We start from the raw sequence: 15,413 nt of genomic DNA on the forward strand, positions 1-15,413 counted from the left end.
GAAGTTGTAGCCTCTCTCATCCTCCATCATTCAGATTCTAGAGACCAAGGCATGAATGATAGCAATTTAGTTATCACATTCTATTCCCAGCAGAATTGTTTGTAGTTGAGCTCAAAATATCTATCTTCTTAATTTTAACTGGTTTTGCCAGTTGCCAGTTAAACCAGATTGCAAGTGAAAATGAATATCATCAACACACTTAAATATTTCTGTGCACGATACAAAGCAGACTGTAGATGATTATAGACTACTGGAAAATGTGTTTCCACAGAAACTTTCTTGTAAATTGCAAGGAGTGAGTTAGACTTTAAAATCACTCATAGATGTATGCTCAAAATTTGAAAAAAATTTATTTTACTTTAAAACTATATTATATTTAGGGCGGTGAAACTAGTCTGGATGATACTACAATAGTGGATACATGTCATTATACATTTGTCAAAACCCATAGAATGTACAACACTGAGAGTGAACTGTAATGTAAACCGTGGACTCTGGGGGATGAGGATGTGTCAGTGTTGGTTCATTGACTGTAACAAATGTCCCACTCTGGTGGGGGATGTTGATAATGGGGGAAGCTGTGCATGTGTTGGGGCAGGGGGTATATGGGGAATCTCCATACCTTCCTCTCAATTTTACATGAAGCTAAAATTGCTCTAAGAATAAAGTCTGTTAAAATAAAACTAAAAGAGAGAGTAATATTCTCTAAGGCAATTCCCCTACAGTTTAAATATTGTATGTGTAACATTCATGTTGTGCACAAGATAACATTGAATAGCTGTGTGTGATAATTTTCCACATCCCAAATCACCATTCAGCATGACACTGCTGATCAGCCCTTCCTGGGCTCCCTAAGCACCTGCCCAGTTTGTTCCCTTCATTACTTTTCACCTGGATTGTAGCTGTCGCCCTATAGGCCCCTCTACTCCTACTAGCTCCTTCACAATCAACTTAGAAAGAATTGTCTTCCTAAAATGGTTCCAATAATGCACTTCCCTTTTAGAGATCTTCAGGACTCACAAACTGCAGAAACAAGTCAGAGCGCTCAGCCCACATGTACAGATGTCCTGTACCAACAGCCTCTCTCAAAATGTCCAGTCCTTTCAGCACACCCCCTTTTCTCCACTAGCAAATTTGCACACTAGCTACACCTTAATACACAATCCAGATACTCCTCCCACCCCTAACTCTGTCCTTTGGCTCATCCTGTTCTTTTTTCCAGAATGCTCTTTTCTTTCACATTTCTGCATGTTAATGTATTATCATTCCATTCAAGGTCCATGTAAATGCTACCAGTTCAGACTATTCCCCTTGCCCTACTCCCCTATGTACACGCACACACACCAGATTAGCCTTGAGATTGTACTTCTCCAGGAATAGCATTCATAGTATTTACCCTCTGCACAGCATGGCTAGCCACTGATCAGAGCCTAACTGGCCATAAACATCCAGTATGTTCTGGTTGAATGGCCAGCCTACAGCCTTTGGGATCTCTCAATTGGTTTCACTCGAGTCTTTTAGGAAGAGTTCATAGACCTCTTTCTGATGAATACAGTCCTCCTCTGTGGTCCCACAGCACCTGTGTGTGTCTCTATCATAGCACTAATCACACAGTGCTAGCGTCACACTCTGCTATGATTTCCATGCTCTGCCAGGTAGAATGTCTGGCCTATGCAGACATTCAATAAAAGCTTGCTGGCGAACTGATTGAATTAAAAAAAATGAATTGAGGCCAAAGACAAATTTTAATTATCTTCCCATAACTGTTTATAGTAATTGCATCCATAAAGTGCTCAGAAAACATGTGTTGAATTGTACTAGAGAACTTGCTGTCTAATAAAATCTTCCTATTAATCATTTAATAATATCAGTAATAATGATGATCATGATGATGATGATAACGATAATGATGATGATGATACTACCAAAAAGTTATAGAGCATTCACTATGTGGCTGGCACTTTATTAATGGCTTTATATATACTTATTTAATCCTCACATCTACCCTGTGACGTGGTTCTATTATTTTTCCTGACTTGTAGGCAAGAACTGAAGCACCGAGAGATTGACTAACGTGTCTAAGTTCAGGCACCTCATTAGTGGCAAGCCTGGGCCTCTATCTGGGTAGTCTGACTCCTAATCCAACACTTTCTTGCTCTGAATTTATTTCTGATGAAAGTGCATTTTGATCTAATGAACCTATGATATGTATGCGTTGTTTTCTCTTCCCAACCAGCCGTTCTTCCCCTTAACCACTGATACTCCGCCTCTGCCCCCAGTTCTCTGCAGAATATTATTAATCAAAAGCTTGTAAATAACTGTCTTAGCACCAAGACACATTCTTGAAATCCTCTAAGACCCTCAATTGTTGCCCACATACTTAACTACTTCTTTCCTGCCTTCCATGAAATAACGCTTCCCTGCTTCTGTATCTGCGTTTGCACCTTCATTGTCCCCTGGCGGAGCATAACTCACGAAAGTCTGTTCCTCCTTCACCCTGCCTGGGCCACTCAGCTTCTTGTGGCCTCTTTATGCCTTAGGCATCTGCTGCCACAAATACCCTAATGTCTTTTCCTCTCATCCTAAATTTTCACCTATATTTCAATCTCAAGTCTCCAAAACAGATGTCGGCTTTTCTTTCACAGTTAAAAAAAAAAAGCACCTAAAGAATGTCACTCCTATCTTAAATCATATTCTCAAATATTGATCCCTTAGTTATATTCGTAGACTGGCCAATCCAGTGTCCCAGTTCACATGGTAGTTTCATTTCTCATTGTTGCTTAATGGATTGCCAGTCTGGTTTTGAACATCATCCTTCAGACCTTGGTTTACGTCTGTTCTGTGAAGAGACAAGTCAGCAAGAGTGTACCTGTTTTCAGCCTTAGCATCAGCCCACAGCTCATGTCAAAGTAACCAAGAAAGCAACACCTTATAAAGTCTTTTGGCAGCCAGCCCAATGACCTGATCTCTGCAAACTTCTATCTGCTGTGTGGGATGGTTATTATTAGTAACCCATGTTTGTGCATGTGTGTTTCTGCATTACTCTCCCCATCCAACCTCAATGTCCTTAAATAATAGAGGGGCATCTCTCTTGTGGGTTACGCTCTTCTCTGAATTTGAGTCTCACATAGAATGCCCAGGACACATTAAGAATGAGGAATTTGGGGTTTTGCTAACTGAGTGAACTTGGAGAGGGAGGAAGCTGAGTTCAGTTTCACACGCTGAGCTCTCTAAGGTAGAACCAGCTTACTCCAGGAAGAAATACGCTTTCCTGCTTCTTTGGGGTTGTTCTTTTTAAAAGTTGCTATCAATGACATCCAATGTCACTGCCTGATACTAATGCAAAGTGTCAGATTAAATCAAATAATAGTGTCTTTCTAATTGTTTTGCAAATGAACAACCAAAGTCACTTACACTCCACGTAGCTCAACTTTATAGAGATTTAAATAGAAAAGTTGATTCTCCGGAATGGTGATCTTTTCAAGTTTCCTGAGCTACTTGTGCAACGTAGAAAGTGCCTAGCTGTTCATCAGTTCGCCTCATTTGACCCAAATGAGGAGAATGGAAAAGACATATATTCTTAGACGGTGACACCGCCACCTGTCACCTGTCACCTCCAGGTCAGGATCCTGAACTGCCCTCTAAAATAAACTGGAAAAGAAGTCAGTGAACGTTCACCTACTGCAAAATGTTATTTTATTGAAAGATGTACAACCCCAGTCTTGGATGGGGGCATTCAACATGAGTGGCAGCTGCTCTTGGTGATTTACCTGGGAACATTAAAATGAAAATCACAGCCAGCCATCACCTTAAAATTACTGAAGTGCAGGATTTAGGGGGAATTTTTTAAAATTTATGATTTGTTCTCTCTTCTGGTGGCAGGTAGTGCTTCCTGTTCCACTCTACACTTCACACAGAGCTGTGTGTACAAGTACGGACATACCAATTGCTAAAAAATAGTTTTATACCATTTGATAAATAACCACTGTAGTCAGCCCCCTGAGCAACTCCCTCCAATCAAAGACCTTCCTTCAGGACCCCAGGACTTTCCAACAATCCAGCAAATAAAGGAAATCACCTTGACACAGCAGGACTCTTTTCGGGCTCTGCACCATGCTAAGGCCTGCACCATTCTGTTGTTAAATATTTTAAATATTGCCCCTGAAATGAGAAGTGGAGAGCTTCATTGGGCTGGCTTTTATACATTGTCAATTTAAGAAATACTCTCTTTTGTAGGATGCTTTGGATCTTTTACAAAACTGCAGTGGAAGATAATATCTATCATGAGTCTATTGTCTCTCATTACAGGATTCATGTGATAAATTTCTTAATTTCTTTGGGAATGCCTTTTTTCTGCGAATGTAATTTGCGTCTCAAGAAAATCTCTTATTTCTTTTAATCAGGCAGAAGGAATACATTATAATATAGTTTTCTTTTTGCTTTGTCTTTTAGGAATTCCAGAATTAAAATGAATACTCAGTTGAATAATAAAATTATACGAGCTACTTGGTATGTCTCTCTTTCCTCCTAAATGATTATCAATTTTAAATTTTATTTATTTTAGTATGATTTAATAATGTTAGAAGCTGCATCAAAAAAATTGGGGGGGGGGGCGGCCTCGTGGTGCAGCGGTTAAGTTCACATGTCCACTTCTCAGTGGCCTGGGGTTCGCCGGATCGGATCTCGGGTGTGGACATGGCACTGCTTGGCAGCCATGCTGTGGTAGGCATCCCACATATAAAGTAGAGGAAGATGGGCACGGATGTTAGCTCAGGGCCAGGCTTCCTCAGCAAAAAGAGAAGGACTGGCAGTAGTTAGCTCAGGGCTAATCTTCCTCAAAAAAAAAAAAAAAAATTGGTGGGGGGAGGTGGTTAAAAAAAAATCCTAAGTGGCGCATGCTCTGTGTTCTACGGTGCTGAGGGCTTTGGGTGCCATGAGCTGCAGGTATGCTGCTGCACGTCGCTGCGTTCCCCTGGACTGCCTCCACGCTTATGCAGCTGTGCTTCTAAACGCAGAGCTGAACTCTCTCTTATTATTAAAGATGAACTAGGTTGGAATGAATACTGAATACACATCTAATTGTCCATGTTCTCTACTCAGGAATGTTCCTCTCATTTTTGTGCTCCCCAAGGGTTGACCTAGAGAGGAGTGGGGAAAGGAAATCTTCCAATTATCCAATACATTATTATTATTTGATGTTTTGCCTTATGTATTGAATTACTCTGTGTAGATCCAGCTCCAGGTATTTGCTTGGCTCACGGACAATTAATAATCTTTCCAAGTGCTTCCTTTTCTTACCTTCTTTGCAGCCATGTCACACAAGCAGTTTACTTTGTAGAATCAGTGAAGGCAGAAAGAAGTTAATTCAAAGTCGTCATTTTTGCTAAAGGTGATTTATAACTGGTCTAAGAAAAAGTGGTGTGAAATGTTACATGTTGAGGAGGCCAATTAGAGTGAATGTAGGTTTTAAATTTTCTGTGCATGTCATTTGCAAGAACATTTTTTTTTATTATATATGCCATGGACAATAGGCCAAAATGAAAACCAACCCTGTTTTAATACTTTCTATTTATTTTCAAAGTCCACACATTCCATGAATTTAGAGATGATATACTCTTAGTCTTTTTGATTTCCATTGTTTGTTCAAGACTTTACACATGATATACGCTCAGTGAATGTTTATCCAATTTTATTTTATCATAAAATATGTGTTCTGTGCTTAGCTCAATGCGGAATAACTAAGTTCGTTTTGTTTTTCTCACCATTTCTGTGTGTTTAAAGCTCTGCAATTCTGCCAATCAAATGAATAATTATTATCATCCATCTGTCCTACCTTTTCAGTTACCCAATCAATCAATAACATATTACTTATTGTGTGCTGAACACGTTTCCAAAAGAATACATCCATAAATAAGATATTTTTCTTCCAACAAATATGCTTACCTTCCACATTAGAAGATAGATTTATAAGTAAGTACTTTTTATATATAATGTAGTAAAATGAAATAGAAGTTTGAAAAGGTGCTATGGGAACAGAGAGGAGGATTGACTCAGAAATTTGGGAAAACCTTCACAGAAGTGTTGCTATTTGTGCTGTAATTCAAATCATAAATATGAGTTTCCTGGGTGAAAGGAAAGAGAACAGGCAATGGCATTCTAGATACAGCGAACACCGTGTTCAATAACCTGGCTCATTCAAGAAAGATTGAAATGATCAATTTGCATGGTAAGGAGCAGTGGTGGGTAAATTTGGAAAGGTAGTGAAGCGCTGTTAGGAGGAACCTTCCATACATACCGTGCCCTCTCAGTCAGTTTGGGCTGCAATAATAAAATATCATAGACTAGGTGCCTTAAACAACAGAAATTTTTTTCTTATGGTTCTGGAGGATGGAAGTCAGAGACCAGGGTGCCAACGTGGCCTAGTGCTTGGTGAGCATCCTTGTCCTGGCTTGTAGATGGATGTCTTTTTGCTGTGTCCTTACATGGTGGAATAACAGAGAGAGGAAGAAAGACCCCTGGTGTCTCTTCTTATAAAGGCACTAATCCCATCCACCCTCATGACTTTGTCACCCCCCAATGACCCCCATCTCTAAGTACCATCTGATGAAGTTTCGGGTTTCAACATATGAATTTTGGGGGGACACAGACAGGCAGGCCATAACACATCCTAAATAACTTGGGTAAAGGACAGCTAATAGAGGTGGTTGGGCAAGCATCTAAGTCACTACTGTCAACTTGTGTTGATATGCATGGACCAAAGACGAGAGGGTGCGGCATCTCACTTAGATTTTTGTTTGTAGCTCTCTTAGCCCAGGGACTACTGTGCCGTGCTGTTATGGAGAAGGCATGCTACAAAAACATGGGAACTTATAATTCAGAAAATCAAAATAATATGTTCTTCAACTGATATGTGTGACTACAAGAGTTTCTTTTTAAACAACTCCAAATGACAATATTCATGACTAAATGTGCAGCTATTTATTACAAAAATATGGTAGGAATTTCTTTGTCTTTTCAGATTATAATGAAAATATTGACTTTTATATGCTACGCCACACATTTAAGTTGCACCTAAAACGTGTTCATGCTAGGCTCATGTGACATCTGCTGAGAAATGTAAATTACCCATTGACAAAGATCCTTCAGATAAGGAAAAGCTAAATCTACACAGAAAAATTGAAAGGAACAGAATTGGGCATCTGTAGGGGAGGAATGATAAATCATCCATTTATGTCAGAGGAAAGTGCCTGTTTCTGTGTTGTTGGGATGTCATGTGGTTCAGGTTTGAAATACAAAGCTAATAATTTTTCTTTATATATAGCATCCGTCCATGAAGGGCTCAAATAGCATTTATGTAATGGTTTCTCACAATATTTCAGTGGAATAAGGGATAGCTTATGATTGTAATTTATAGATCAGGAGATGGCAGTGATTGCTGGAAAGTTCTGGAAAGATTGCAGCATCAACTTGTTAGGGATTTGGTGTAACAAGCAGGTAAGACCAGAGAAGAAGTTTGCAGTGGGTTGTTGAATCGCAGAAAGCAATGCACTGTGTGAAGATGGCCCCAGAAGTGCCATCAGAAATGGGGACTGATAATGCCAAGATGGCTGGCATTCCTGTCCTATTTGAAATAAAGAAACATAAGAAGCAAATTATCTACCCCAAATTGAAAAGTGACTAGTTTTCCTAGCCCAACACTTGGAGTCCAGGGGGCTCCATTGTATTATTATCTGTTGTGTTACTTGATGCACTTGCAATAGCAAATATCTTTTACTTGTATTATGATAAAGGATAATGCCAATTTTAAATAAAATATAAATTTATTAGTATGATATTAATATATTTCTATATACATTTAAATAAGTGAGTGAAAGAAATTGGGAAAGCATCTTATGATTTAATGATATTCTGTAGGAATTTCAACGTATTCAGATGTAAAAACTATCTTTTTAAATTATCTCTCCAAATGAAAAATAGGCAGAATTATTCTACATAGCATTTGCATGAACAAAGCAATTAGCAGATCTATTGTTACATAGATTAATAGATAATTAATCATTAACAGTTTGAGAATTATTTTCCTTTTCCCATGGTTTCTTGTGTCTATATGTGAGTGATGATAGAAAAGAGTGCCTCATTATATTAATTATTTGCTTGTACTATTGAGTAATGAGTTTTAGGCACTGCGCTGAGTTGTTTACATGGCTTATCTCCTATAAACTTCAGATAACTTTTTTTTTCCAATTGACATCATTGTTACCACCCTACATGAGGAAAACAACCAAAACACAAACCGTGGAGCTTAGTAAAGTTAACCGTAGACCACATACCCACTGAGTGGCAGAGTTGGGATTAGAATCTGGGAAAGCCTGGCTCTGCAGCGTATGAGTTTAGCCGTGGCTCCATGATTCTGCTTGGCCCTGCCTAACCTATTTGGAGCTGTGAAAGCCAGAGAAGATAGTGACGTTCTTGCCAGAAAGCAGGAGATGCTTGCTCTGGGCACAGCCGTGGGTGGAAAAGTAGTTAAGGGGTTACATCCAGGAAGCACTGAGGGGTTCTCTGGGTGACATCTACCTTAGCCCTCTGACGGTGGTACCAACCCAGCGCGACATTACTCCCAGGATAGTCAGGAGGGATGAAGGCTCTGGCTGTGTGGCCAACAGTGCCGACAAGGACAGTAGAGAGAATCAGTGAGTCCTCAGTATGCTTCCAGGAGACGTGGAGCCATTGGGACAGCTGGGCTCCAGTCACTATACTGTAAGGACTTGGCCAGAGCCTGCTGTTGTTGGTATTAATGCTTTTGGGTTATTTATATCCTTTTACTCATCACCTGGAAAGTCTGGAGAGCAATCTAAGAAAATGTGATTGATTCTATAGGTGATGAGGTGCCAGGGCAGGATTTTAAGCTAGTGGCTAACATCACCAGCTGTTAACTCTGACCAACGTCAGGGACGGGTTGGAGAGGACTTATTGATTGGGAAGGAATAAATTGACTGCGTTGACTTTACTTTGGGTAAATTACAAGTACCCAGACCAGAGAGGAAGGAGAAGAGCAGCCAGATTTGAGGGGTATTTGAGGTTCTAAATGAATTTTGAATTTTTATTGCTAAGAGAAAAAAAGATATGCAGGATTCAACTTCCGGACTCACTCCTCTGCAATCTGTCTTCCACTCTGAGGCCAGAATGTTGTTTGTTAAAGGTGAGTCACAGGTGACTCCTGATCAAAGTCATGCACAGAGTAAATTCTAGATTGTTCATGAGATCATGGATAGGCTCTCAAGTCCTGGCTCTTTCTTCCTTTCCACCCCGATCTCCAGCCACAGACCATGAGCTTCCCAAATGGACACCTTTCGCTTTCCACTTCACGTCTTGCACGAGCTGGTTTCTATAGCCAGCAGAGCTTTTGCTCCTACATCCCATTGTTAAAATTCTATTCACCCCTCCAGGAGCAGCTGAAATTGTACCTCCTTTGGGAAGCCAGTCCTGATCTTATTTTATTCAAGAAAAAAAGGACTTGTAACATGTCGTTCTCATGGTTTCTAATGTGATATTTCAAAGTCTAAATCTATTCTTGTTCACTCTTGACTTAGAACATTTGCTGTTCCCCTTTTCCTAGAGGGTAAAGTAGAGCTTTACCCCATATGAAAACCAGCCTCATTTAAAATAGTAAATACTTGGAACATAGAGCATTTATCAGAATATTTTTAAAAACAAATATCTGAGTAGAGACACTGAAATATAGTGGTTAGGACATTAAATAGTTGAGTTGCAGACAAAAACCTTTTTTCTTTACTTTGAACCATGTTATATTTTTAGAGTTAAAGAATATGAGAGATTATTTCAATATAAATATATCAAGCATCTTGTGACACTATGAGAAAAACACATATCATTGAAAGTCACTAAGGAAAATCCAATATTTTTAGGGCATTCATATACTGAAAATCTGACAGACAGGAACAGTAGGGGATCATGGAAGCTGTCTACAGCTGAGTGCTTGCAGAGGAGGAAAAAAATAAAATCCTTATTGGCAACAAAACAGCAGGTGAATTAGAGTTTTATAATGATATCCAGTTTTTGTATAAAATAAATTTTCTTGAGCTGATCGAGATTTGTTTTTCTTTTGTTGAGAAAATGTAACTCCTCAGCCTCCCTACCTGGAGTGAGAAATGGTTTTCGTTTTGGTTTGGTTTGCTTTTAACCAGAGTAATGGTAGAGGATTCACAGCCCAGCATAGCCGCTGATGTGTTCTGCATACCTTGCAGTCAATCCTATTTCTCTCGCCGAGCTGTTTCTTTGTGAAATGATTCCTCATTATTTATGTAAATTGGTTTTAAATGAGAATGTTTAACTAAAAGATTTGATCTTAATAGCATGACAGCTGCTATAAATGTGGGTGTCCAGGCTGCATCGTCTTCTTCCTTCTAATTTATTTACTTTTCAGATTTATTATTTTATTTTTAATATCTTCCTGAAAGGAAACTGTGTGTTTGAAGTCTTCATGAAAACTTTTGGGCTAAGAATTAGGGTAAAATGATGAAAATGGACACTGAACTATGAATTATGAGGTTTGGATTCAGATTCCAGCGCTTTCAACATGAATTGGAACATTAGGCAGGCTTAACTCTCTTGGTTTCAGTTTCCTTACTTGTCACTGAGGAGTTAATAGACGACATCTGCGTTAGTTTTCTAGGGCTAAGTACCACAAAGTGGGCGATGTAAACAACCAAAATTCATTGCCCACAGTTCTGGAGGCTGGAAGTCTGAGATCAAGGTGTCGGCAGGGTTGGTTCCTCCTCAGGGCTGTGAGGGATGGATCAGCTCCAGGCCTCTCCCTTTGGCTTGCAGATGGCCATCTTCTCTCTGTGTCTCTTCATATGGCCTTCCTTCTATATATGTCTGTGTCTGTGTCCAAATTTCCCCTTTTTAGAAGGACACCAGTCATATTGGATGAGGACTCACTCTAATGACCTCACTTTAACCTGATACTTCTGAAAAACCCTATCTCCAAATACGGCTGCATTCTGAGGCACTAGGAGTTAGGGCTCCAACATCTTTTCTTAGAGGGGACACCATTCAACCCATAACAAAGTCCAATTTCTTTCTTTTCAGCTTTAACATTTGTCAAGGCCACGTATGTGCTACTCTGGACCCATTAGTTTGTTTTAGTGACAAAAACACAAACACGCCTGGTTTGGGCTCAATGGAAAGAATTTGTGAGTTCATAGAATCCGGGGAACCTGAAATGACAGAGATGCAGCCCAGGCCCTTAAGTGTTGGCAGGATTCTCTCTCCACTTGTTCGCTTCTGCTTTGTATCAGCTTTATTTTCTCTCAGTATAGATTGGCTTCTCACATAACAAAAAACTTGACAGCTGACATCTTGCAAGTCTTCCAAGGGTGGGACTGGGAAGGGAGGCACGTGGATAACTATCTTCCTTGGGATTTGAACACTCACAGGGCAGGCAGCTGAGGGCTCAGCTTGGATCATGTGTTTATCCCAGGCTGCTCCCCTGGAATGGGGCAGACTGGCTCCACTTACAATTAGGTGAGAGTGGGCAAGATATTTCCCAGGAGAATGGTGGTTCATGGGGGAGGCAGTTCCAGAGAATTCACTACAGTGATGCTATCTAAAAATGTGGTTTATTCTCATCAATTCTCTGTGCATGTATGATACAGGACTTGTTCAGATTTCTGTCTCCCTGGTACAGACAAAGGGTTCCCACCCAGGAAAAATTCTATCTGTGAAGGTTGAAACGAGCAGAGATTAAACAAGTTTTTATGAATGGAGAGTGCATGTCCAGGCTGTTGGAAGAGACAGCACGAAGAAGGAAATTGCAAGGTATGATAGGGGCTTATATACAGGGCACGTGTTTGCAGTTCCTTCTATCTGAGGCCTTGTCATGCCTCAAGAAGGGAAGTTCCACTGTGTAAGGGATACTCAGAGTTACAAGCGGAGGGTGCACTGGACTGAGGGACACACAGACTTGATTAAAGCTCGTATAAGACATACGAAGAAAGAAGTGGCTGCTTGATGCTCACTTGATGTGACATTGCACTATATTGAATAGTGTCCCTCTCCCCTTAAGTTCATGTCCACATGGGACTTGTGAATTTGACCTTATTTAGAAATACGGTCTTGCAGATGAAATCAAGTTAAAATGAGGTCCTTCTGGCTCATCCTAATCCTGTGACTGGTGTCTTTCTAAGAGAAAGGAGAGGGGAATTTGGACACACAGGCACACAAGGAGAATGTCATGGGATCATGGAGAAAGAAAGTGGAGTGGAGCAGCTACAAGCTAAGGAATGTCAAGGATTGCTGGCAACCATCAGAAGCTAGAAGAGGCAAGGAAGGATTCGTCCCTGGGGCCTTTGGAGAGGCATAGCCCTGTCAACATCTTGATTTTGTACTTCTAGCCTCCACAACTGTGAGAGAATACCTTTTTGGCATTTGAAGCCTCCTGGTTTGTGGTAATTTGTTAGGACACTCCTAGGAACCCACCAGACATCATACTTCAATTTTGAGCAAGAACCTGTGGACACAGATATAACTCCTCAGAGGCTTATGACTTTTTTCAGAAGTAAAGAGTTAAGCCACTTAAACAATTAAAATCCAGAATTAAAATTCTGAAGTGCTGTTTTGTGAGGAATGATACTACATTATAATGCTCTCTTTGGGGCCTGCTCAATGACACCCGGTGAGTTCTTAACTTACACCTCTGTGTTGTTGGATATCCTAAACTTTCAATGTTGAAATCAAATATACGTTGTTCAGAGACGAAAAACTTATATTAAAGATCGAGTTTAACAAGAAAAATTTCTCTGAGAATTCAACATGTCATTAAAACACACAAGAAAAAGCAGGAATAAACAACACAAACCACTAATTGCCTTCTGCCTACATCTCCTCTGTTTATTTTTCTATAGCTTTTAGTGTTTTCTTAATTCCAGAGTGTTGCCTGATTTGGACGGGAAATATCAGTTTCCTCTCCTGAAATTCTTCAGATTGCTTTTCTAAATGTCAGTGGCATTGGGCTTTCCATGGGAAAAAAAAAATGCTGTCAGGGAAGTAGTTTGCAGATCAAGTAGATAGCAGGAACCAGGATGCTATTATTAGCCACGGAGAAGGCAGTGAGTTTGCTGGTTACATAAGTGAGGAAAATGGTGGCATTCTGGGAATGAGGAGAGAAATGGAAAATTGATCAGTCAGGAAGATCTGGGGTGTTTTCTCATTATCTCTGTTTTCCACCAAAATGAAAAAAACCTAGCCCAGAGTTGTACTCTTGTCATTCTGTCTCCTGTCATTTGGATCCAATGCCCCAAAGAATAATATTGTCTTTATTTAAAATGTTTCAAGGTTGATTATAAAACCCCTAGTTCGAGTCAGTGGACATAAGTGAGAAGTAAAAAGTCGGGCACCTTGTATGGAAACGTTATTTATATCACACCCTGCTTTTGCTGTGTTACAGTTTATAAAATTGTAGACAGCCCTTTCTCAACTTTCTGTGTATTTCTTCACAGTTCATAACAATCTGACTGTTGGTTTGCAATTTCCTTTCTAATTAGATTTCTTGGCATATGAAAATGCAGAGCTGCTCCAGTTCCAGGCCAGTCTTTTTTTTTTTCTCTGCCTTTTTCTTCTTTTTCCCTTTGTTTATTTTTTATTCAGCAGCCAGTTTGGTGCTTCTGTGGTTATTTTCTCACCCTCGGCCATGGCACATTTAGTACTGCATTTCTGGCAGCCTTTTCCCTAATGCTTGTCAACTTACATTTCTCTCTGTGTGTTTTCTTAGTATATAAAGCTCAACCACAACTCATTGTATTTTGAAGATAATGTTGGTTGTGAGCCTGGAACGACTTGAATAAACTTGCAATAAATGACCCTATCCAAATGCAGGAAACAGGATGCACGGGGCCTGGGCGATAAACAGTGCGTGGAGACAGTATCATTAAAAGCTGTCAGCTGCCCAGCCAAAACACCGAGAACTGCCACAGGCGACTCCTCATAATAGAACTTTTGCAGGAAACGGTTTCTTTTCAGTGACATTGTCCTTAGCCTCCAAACATTCTCCCTCTGTAGGCATTCTACCTCCAATCAAAAATTGAAATTCCAAATCAGCACACTGAAATACTTTTCAGCAAACCACTCAATTCTTAATCTTCTCAAAATTAAGGAGCCAAATCTCCAGCTAGGATAGATGCATAGCAGCAGCTTCTAAACAAGGTCACCTTTCTGTTCTCTTTCCTCAAAGCATAATGTGCCTGCTCCCATAATTAAGGAGAAAACGATTCTAGGCAAGGAGTACATGGAAATGAAGTCATACATGTACTGAGATTGTGTGAAAAGGATCCTAGGTAAAGCCTGAGACAGCAACTTTGCTGCTACTGGTTCACCGTTAGATGTGACAGAGTAATCCAGGAGTTTGTTGGTTTTAGTCGCAGGGTCTGAGTGTGCGCTTGCCTAGTTTTCCAAATCAGTCCAGCGTTTTCTGAAGCATGCACGTCTTTGGGTTGGGCAAGTTCAAGAATCTCCCCCTAACAATAAAAAAATTGTATGTGTGTGTTTTAATTTGAAAGATGTAAATGATGGGGTGAGTAAAATTAAACTCACTATTTGATAAACAATAAATGGTACAGTTACACAAAAATAAATGAAGCAAGTGATAGGTAAGGCACAGACGTAGTTAGAGTGTAGATCTGTCATCCACGGACTGTCCCTGCTCTGCGGGGTAGGTGTGGGATGGCTGCAAGCCTCTCTAGCTCTAAAGTCCTTTCACTTCTCAGAAATAAGCGCCAACAAAAGTCTTGAGGTTATTCTTTTAAACATGCATTCTATCATGTCAATCCTTATTCTAAATTCTCCAGTGGCTTCCTGTCCCGCTCAGAAAAAAACTACAGCCCTTACGGCGGCCCTGACATCATGACCCAAAGGCTCCACATGATCTGGCTGCAGCCCACCTCTCTCTCTCCTTCACGCTGCTCCATCTGCGCTGACCTCCTTGTTTTTCTGTAAACACACAAGAAGTTCTCTCGCCTCAGGGCCTTTGTAACTGCTGCACCCTCAACACAGAATGCTCTTCCCACAGATAACATGGCCCTCTGTCTCACTTTCTATGATCCTACTCAAGTGTCAGAGAGGTCTTCTCCGACTATCTGATCTGGATTACCACCCTCAACCTCCACTCTCTGTCATCCTCTTTACCTTCTGCTTTGTTCACCTTAGAGCACTTTTCTACCTGGTATAGTCCATATGTGAGTTTCCTCTCTGTCTCCCCAACTACACTGGAAGCACCATGGGGACAAAAGCTTTGTTTTGTTGACTGCATCTTCCCTAGTGCTCAGAACAGAGCCTGATACATAATTGGTGTGGTAGGCAGGATTTTGGTGTTACTGCCATGGTTATGTTATTTCATA

Source organism: Equus caballus, chromosome 8 (genome assembly GCF_041296265.1).
Source record: "Equus caballus isolate H_3958 breed thoroughbred chromosome 8, TB-T2T, whole genome shotgun sequence".
Classification (NCBI taxonomy): Eukaryota; Metazoa; Chordata; class Mammalia; order Perissodactyla; family Equidae; genus Equus; species Equus caballus.